The 8,044-nt window shown below is 37.3% G+C and overlaps 1 long non-coding RNA gene across 4 annotated transcripts; it reads left to right on the top strand.

The window, feature by feature from the left end:
* The first annotated feature begins 222 nt into the window (after window positions 1–222).
* On the top strand, window positions 223–3,476 carry LOC110884939. Of its 4 annotated transcripts, none has more exons than XR_004868953.1 (8): window positions 223–588; window positions 654–698; window positions 983–1,036; window positions 1,189–1,313; window positions 1,416–1,445; window positions 1,542–2,272; window positions 2,552–2,596; window positions 3,035–3,476. It is a non-coding gene; the product is annotated as an uncharacterized LOC110884939 (long non-coding RNA). The 4 variants fall into 4 exon arrangements; XR_002561731.2 differs by having other exon boundaries at window positions 223–698; window positions 1,542–1,694; window positions 2,092–2,272; XR_002561730.2 differs by having other exon boundaries at window positions 223–698; window positions 1,542–1,915; window positions 2,092–2,272.
* The last annotated feature ends 4,568 nt before the right edge of the window (window positions 3,477–8,044 follow it).

Genomic DNA, 8,044 nt, shown 5'->3' with positions numbered 1-8,044 from the left:
CAATAACAACACCGATGTTTAAACAGTATTGGTTCGGTTTTTCACGATAAAGGAAAAAACAATTGTATTTGACCCATTCTAATAAAGTTTTATTTAATTGTAGATAAAAATAAATGTGACGCAACACTACATTTATAATTTTTTATACGTTATATTATCTATATATCTATATCTATAATACTATATAATACATCTCCTTAGGATTAATATGTAATTTTACCCCTTAATTTTAAGATGGCAGATCAAGAGTCTTGCTTGTTCCCTGATCTTTCGTCCCTTTCTCCCAATTTTACCCTCAATTCATTGTCAGTCGCCCACAATTTCTTCACTTATTCAATACAATTTCATTTCATGATTAAAACCTTTCAACTTTCTTCAATCGAAATAACCCCCAATCAATTCTGAACACTAAAATTAATTGAAACCCTTTCAACTTTCTTCAATTAAAACTTTCGTGAAATGTTACCATGGCGATTAAAGGAGTATTTCAAGGGGCAATACCCTATTGAAGATGCTAAACCCACACTCTCTCACCACCACTGGTTCCAGAATTGCCTCATACCGTCTTCATTCACGTATCAAACTCAGGTTCTCATCTACTTTCTTCAATTTCAACTTCTTGATGTTTAATCCTTATTTGTTTGTTTATGCAGGGTGTTGGTTGAAAGATAGTTATCATGATTTGTTTGTACCAGAAGGTAATGTTTTGATCTTTTGATTGGATCTTAATCACAATTTGAGTCTTGTTAAAACTATAAATATCCTATGGTTTATTCAATTATATTTCAGGCAACCGAAATTGGAAAATTTGTTATTGTTCTTCGAAAACATGCATCAAAGGACGTTCGTCAGATCGCAAGATCACTAATCGAATATGAATTTCTTGTTGTAATTAGCTTGATATGCGTTTAACCGTTGTTTAGTCTGTTGTAACTTTTAATAACCCAAAATGTTATTTTTATTCAGTACGTATGTGATGCAGAGTGTGGAAACATATGGTAGATGAGTGGGTCAATGCTACTACAAAGATAACCGGGTAACTAAATGAAAATATTTTGGTAATATTTTTTTGGGTTTGTATAATCTTACGATAACCGGGTAACTAAATGAAAATATTTTGGTAATATTTTTTTTTTGGGTTTGTATAATCTTACGATTGTTTTGAAGAAATTTTGACGATTATCGCAGTTTCTGAAAATACCCCCGAGTCAATGAATCCGTCTGTTGTTGATGAAGAAGAAGGTTTACCTTCACCTCCTTTAGACGATTTAGCGTTTTTGAACCCTCATTCAATGTCATTGGAATTATCCGAGGTACGCAAAACTGGCGGGTTTTTTTCAAACACAATTCTGTTTTATAGCTTTAGCATTTGTTGACGGGTGTTTTTCATTTTTTATGTCTATCGTGGTTATCAGAAGTTCTTCGATGGCGGGATGATTATGGAAGTGAGTTGAATTCACATATTTAAAAAACTTGATAATTTATCATACGTTCGCCTTTCAGTTTTTAATTGAATTCCTGTTTCGGGTGTTGCTTTTTAGATGCTCAAAAGAATGAGAACCATAATAACAGAAAGCCGCCAGTTGAGAAGCAAAACGTAACCAAGTGGAAACCACACAAACCGTTAAACAGGGAAACCATGGTTCCAAATCGAACCGTGGTCAAACCAGTAAACAACCAATTGATATTTGCAGGTAATATTCACGGTTGATATTCGTGTCGTAGATGACATGGGTGAGCAAATTCCAGGAACTGACCCGAACCGAAGATTACCCGACCCGACTCGAGAATCCCATATATCCAAACATGAATTGCGACCCTAAATAAAAACTTGGGTTCGTTTTTTTTTTCATAATCGGGTATCTCAGCCGAAGCTCCAAGACCGAACCTGGATGTTTACCCCTTGTTTCCCACTGTACGATCATCTCTCATCGCACTTCACACACATCGACATGTTTCCAAGTGCGTTTAATTGTATAACCCATAACAGATCTATCAAAGAATGATCATAACATGTCATAAAATACATCGGTACGAATATTCGACTTCGTGAACTGTTCTAATTATGCTGAATCATTATGTCGTGAACAGGTCATGGGCACCACCATTTAAATCAAGGGACACCATATCAACATGGAGCAACAAGGGTGCCACCAGGAAAGCAAAGAGTGGCCGACATGGTTCAACTTCCTGGATCAAGGCTACCAGACTGTACTCACACTTGCGGCTCATGTTCTCGACGTGAAAACCATGTTTTGTTTAACTTTACAATGTAAGTGATTTGATACTGTAACAAAAACGAAGCCATCTCTTTAATTCTATACTAACTTGAATACCAAGAATCCATGATCAGATTAATTAAAGGCGATGTATATACTTTTATTCTCCTTTGGTGACCAAAAGTCTGAGCTGCGTCTCTTAGGGATGCACTTAACTAGGCATATTCTCGACCCCAACCTGTTTTGACCCGTTATCCAACCCATCACATCTACCATTATGATTTATGAAACAGTAAATTAAAGGGATATCTGCTTATGTCTTCTTGAAACAGGCATTGAAGGATTCAGTTTTAGAAGAAGTATTTAATTGCCAAAAGGTTACATTCTACTTGATTATTAGTATTCTCTTAAAGTTCTTTCATGTGTACTAGAGGTGGCGAAATGGTCGGACGGGTAACGGGTCAGGATGGGTAACTTATTAGTATGGGCCGACCCACAAACTCTTTTTGTCTTTTTTTTTTTAAATATTTTTGTAACAGTAAATATTTTAAAAATTGCTTGAAAAACTATATCATTGCAATGATAATCGACACTTTAATACAAAATTGTTATGATTACACTAACAGTGACTTTTAGCCTGTTTGTCACCTAATATTGGTGATGCATGGTTAAGAAAACGGGTGAATTAATTCAGCAAGTATATTATTAAAGTTCAAAATTTAAATATGTTTCTAAATGCATACATTTTTATTTAATTCATAAAGCTTAGTATTTGATGTGATTAAACTTTTGACTAATGATATTTTACAATTCAGGACAGTTCATGCTGTGCTCTTATTGTATTAGAAGGCAAAGATGCTGGATACAAATTGTTGGAAATTATTAAGCAAAAACCAACCATATGTATAAAGTATATACCTATGTTAGATGAGGAAAAGTGTAATAATTGTGTGTTCATTTGCAGGTGGGTGGGAGATGTTTTTCATATCAACGTGTATACTATTTTTTTTGTAATTGGAATTACTTATATAGATAAATATAGATAAAGAATCAAACTTGATATACAAAGTCAACTCTTGTCACATTACATGCTGGTTCAGACAACATCTATCTGGTGATGTGTTTTTAGTTTGTTGTATAGTATTTTTCCTTTTCAATAGGATTTCTTTTTTTATCGTCAACGAACCTTCGTGGTTAAATGGTCGAAACATCCGACACACTAGACCCGCACCTAACACCTAACGGGTGATCAATGAATGTTTGAAGACGAGTTGTGCATCTAACAAACTTTATATTTTAACGTCGAATAGACATCGTAACTGAATCTAATATAGGTCGGGATACCCGCCGCAACGCGCGGGCACTCCCACTAGTACTATATAAAGGAAATCTAATGGACAAGATAGTAATTTTATTCGCGTATAAATTTTGAAGCATTATGTACAATAGAGAGAAGCCATTTTAAAGGGGCTAAAGTTGCATCTTTTTTAAAATATTAAAACACTTAAGGCTGTTTTAGGAATTTCATTCATGCCTGGAATAACCCTACAATTAACTTCTCAGGCCAACTGAATCGTTTGTTTTCCTCTGCAATTGAACCATCTAGCCCCAAAACTCAAAACCCTTGATAGCAACCGGATCAAAAAACGTACACCACACACACAATGGCGACTACAGCGGCTGCCATCCGATCAATTTTCCGGTCATTATCCCTCCGTTGCGCGGCGGCGCGTGCATCCTCTCAAGCCACAGCCGCTCGCTCTCCTTTTCGTACCGGTAGCCAGAACTCTCTCTCTAATCGCATCTTTAGGTAACCACCGTTTGATTGTTTTTTTACCCATGTTTAGTGTATATTCAGAAGCAATTTGGTATTTTGATGTTGTTTGTGATTTCAATACTTGGATTATGTTTGACGGAAACCCTTTATATTTTTATTATTTACTAGGGATTGTGCGATGCGGCGCGGCGCGGCGTGGTGCATGTATACATGAGGCGATAATTGGTGGCAGAAACATTCAGAAAACTAATAGCCTTATAGACATATAGAGGTAGTAGGTTACATTCGGGTTTCAGGAATACCCGTCGGGCTCGAGTTTTTTGGCCATCCCTAATAATATCACCTAATCCCAAGGCCATTATGGCCAAGGCCATCCCATAACCATGAAAATATATAAAACTAATCTCATACCCGGTCCCATACCTGTCAAGCTTCGGGGTACATCTGTCCCAGATGTCTCGGGTTTCGGGAATACCCGTAGGGCTCGAGTTTTTTTGGCCATCCCTAATATGAAAGCAAGAACAGTATGTTATATAAATAAAAAATTTCATAATACTCCACTTATAGAATCATGTAAGTTTGAACGATTCTAAGAGCTCTTTGCATTACCTTGATGTTACATTCTTGTTTGTGAACGAACGAATCATCATTGAAAACATTGTTATCGGTTTCCGATGAGGTTCGAACCGACTTCCAGGCCATATAACCGGCTAAAATGGCCGAGAAAAACACCAGCAGAAATCTGATGGAACACATGTTGTTTGTTGATTGTAGTGAGCTGGTTTTCTTTGAGCTTGTGCTGGAAAGTAGGATATGATATGGAAAGAGGTGGTGGTTAAGGTTTGGTTAATCTTTTTGGCATATAATATGTAGAGGAACGCGTCTCATCTTAGTTCAGCTGGTTTTGCTATTACAAAGTGAAAGTTGGCTAAACCTACTATTTTTTGGCAAAAGGATATTATTGGCATTTCTATTCATATTGATCTAGTCTTGAAATGGGAAAAGAGTTGATTTTTTTTAATAAACAATGGAGGGTTGAAAAAAAGGACAAATTCTTGTCAACTAATTTCTCAATAAAGGATTCAGGGACACTGAAGTGATCCTAGGTTGCAATTTTACAATCTCATTAGTACCAAGGAAATTTAATTGTGAAAATTGTTCTATGGTAAGCTATTTAAAAAAAATATATATATGCAAACTTACTTTTGAATCAAATCAAAGTTGATCCAGGCATGCATTCTCTACATTTGTTGTATGTAGGGCTATAAACGAACCGAACGTTCAGCGAACAGTTCGTGAACCGTTCGGCGGGAAGTTCGTTTATGTTCGTTCGATTAGCTTAACGAACGAACACGAACAAGAAATTTCGTTCTGTTAGCTTAGCGAACGAACACGAACATAGGTCTCGTTCATTCGACTGCGTTCGTGAACGTTCGGTAACATGGTCAGTTACGTTCTCCGTGTTCGTTTGATTATATTAAAAAGTAATAAATAATAAACCTTTTATCTAAACATATTGAAAACTTGAAACCCTATTTTTTTCTAAGTTAGCTAAAAATTGGACATGCTAAGACATTTTTGGGGATAAATATGTCTAAGTTAGTTAAAGTTGATTCATCGTTTGGTGGTATATTAGACTTCTTGTGTTTAGATTTATCATTTGATGGTCGTATTTAACTACTTATATCCAATGTTTAAGGATAATAATATTTTTATTTTTTTATATTCAAGTTAAATGTTCGTTTGCGTTCTTTTCTATTTGCTTGCGTTCGTTTATGTTCACTTGCGTTCGTTTGTGTTCGAGACCAGTGTTCACGAACTGTTCGTGAACAACTGAATTTCCTTAACGAACGAACATGAACATAAACTTATGTTCGGTATACGTTCGTGAACAGTTCGTGAACATGTTAATTTCCTTAACGAACGAACACGAACATGGCCTTGTTCGTGTTCGTTCGGTTCGTTTACAGCCCTAGTTGTATGCATATGTCAGTATCTTTGGTTATTGTGGTAACTGTGGGAGCTAATTTGACTATAGATGCTACCATAATGAGTTCCAAAAGGTAATGCGAAACGTAAGCTATAATATTCGTCTCTAGCCATGATTATTTGAAGGGTAAAAAGTAAAAAAAAAAAGACACTAATAATAAACTATTCATAAAAAAATTTGCAGGCAACCTCCCTTTTAATCCTCCAATAATCTCCTTTGTCCCGTTGGCGCCAAACTCAAACCTTAAAAAGTCGTCGGTCTCTTGTCCATAGATCTGTTCGAAGAAGGATGAAATCCATTATGAAACAGCATACCATCGCTGATCGATACCTATTCTACATTCATTGTTGGATCTGTGAAGGAAACGCCAACGGCGCCAGCTTCTAAACCCTAACTCCTCCAACGACGCCGTTGTTGGTATCATCGTCATCGGAAACCCAGGACCAATCGGAACGGATGGACTTGTGACCACAAACACAATCATTCACGTACAAACCACAACACTCACACGAATTCATCATGACTAATTGAAACGAGAATGACTTGCAGAAAACAAATAACTAACCGAATGAATATAACTAGATTGACTGAAACTTGAATATGATAAACTTGATAAACACACGTTTGAAATACACTTGATAACTGCCGCATAACATGGAAGTTTGGCAGCGGATTTATAGGAACGAAAGGGTGCGTCTAATGCAGTCACGACGTTTCAAACAAACGGTTGTGACGTTTCCATAATAACCGCCCAGCGGTTGTAACTAGAGACGTGACCCTTCATGATATCCGGCCCCAAACTTCATGTGTTATCGGACTAAACACAAACTGACTTCGTTCGACCCATACAATACATGGCCTACGGCCCAAATGACAATAAACATAATAATCTAATGTTTGACCCATAACTAAATAATATAAACAAATAAATATAAACAGGCCCGAGGCCCATGTTCTTGACTCGGATGTTTCTTGCTTACCGAAACAAACTTCATTCTCCCCCTTAAGCAAGAAATATCCGAGCTCTTCGATCCGTTTACTCCTTGCGGTTGTTGGTGACTTCGATCTTCACCACCACGTCATCATCACTTGAATCTTCGATCCATCCGCAATTGCTCGAGCTCTCGGCCATTCCAACTTTCTCTCTTGCACGCTCCTTCTTGATGTAATCAAAGTACCATTCGGCCAACTCTAGATAGTAAACGTATGCAACCTTCATTTCATAGGCGTCGTCCTTGTCGTAACCATACTTCACCGATATCTCGCCCCATTTGTCTTTTGCCATTATCTCATCAAACCCACCGTTGTGCTTCACGATGCGGTGTAGTAGTATGAGGCTAACATCACGACCATCAATTAACTCCGGTGGCATTGCCTTCTCACAAACAATTCCAAGAAAGTTCGTGATGAACCAAACTAAGATTTCTTCAAACGGTGTGTCGAAGAATCTTGGGTGCTTCTTGATTTCTTCGTGTAGTGTGATTAGATCCCCTGGTTCAATGCAACTTTCCATGATTAACCCCCTTTCAACTACATCCTCCTCGAGTTGAGAGAGAGTTATTGCCCGTTCCCGAAGCATTTGCCTTGATTGGCGTGGATTATCCTTCTCGCCTTCGAGATAAATCATTAAAGCTTTCTTTGCCTTTTTCGAATACACAACTTTCCTTGCACTTGGGCGTTCGTCATACACTTTCTTTTTATTTTTTGACTTTTCAAATTCCCGCTCATAGTAATCGCCTAAACATTCTTGAAACTTTTCTTTTTCTTCCTTGTACCCATTGTCGACCCCAAGATTATCATAAAAGGCGTCAAGATAATCTTGTTCCAAGTCGGTTTCCGACTTGTCTTCGTAAATATCAAAACCCTTTGATCGACAACCGAACATCTTCTTCAATACGCACTTCTCACCCATAGTAACCGTCTCGATTCCTTGAAACAGGAGTTGTTCCAAACTTAGAACATTCCTGTCAAGTTTTGGTGCGTAACTAACACACGGAATTGTCTTATCCTTGCCGTCCACCGGCACCCTTACTTCACCAATTCCATGAACAAACGAAA

This window comes from Helianthus annuus, chromosome 10 (assembly GCF_002127325.2).
Source record: "Helianthus annuus cultivar XRQ/B chromosome 10, HanXRQr2.0-SUNRISE, whole genome shotgun sequence".
In the NCBI taxonomy this organism is placed as follows: Eukaryota; Viridiplantae; Streptophyta; class Magnoliopsida; order Asterales; family Asteraceae; genus Helianthus; species Helianthus annuus.
This window is presented reverse-complemented; position numbering and strand designations above follow the sequence as displayed.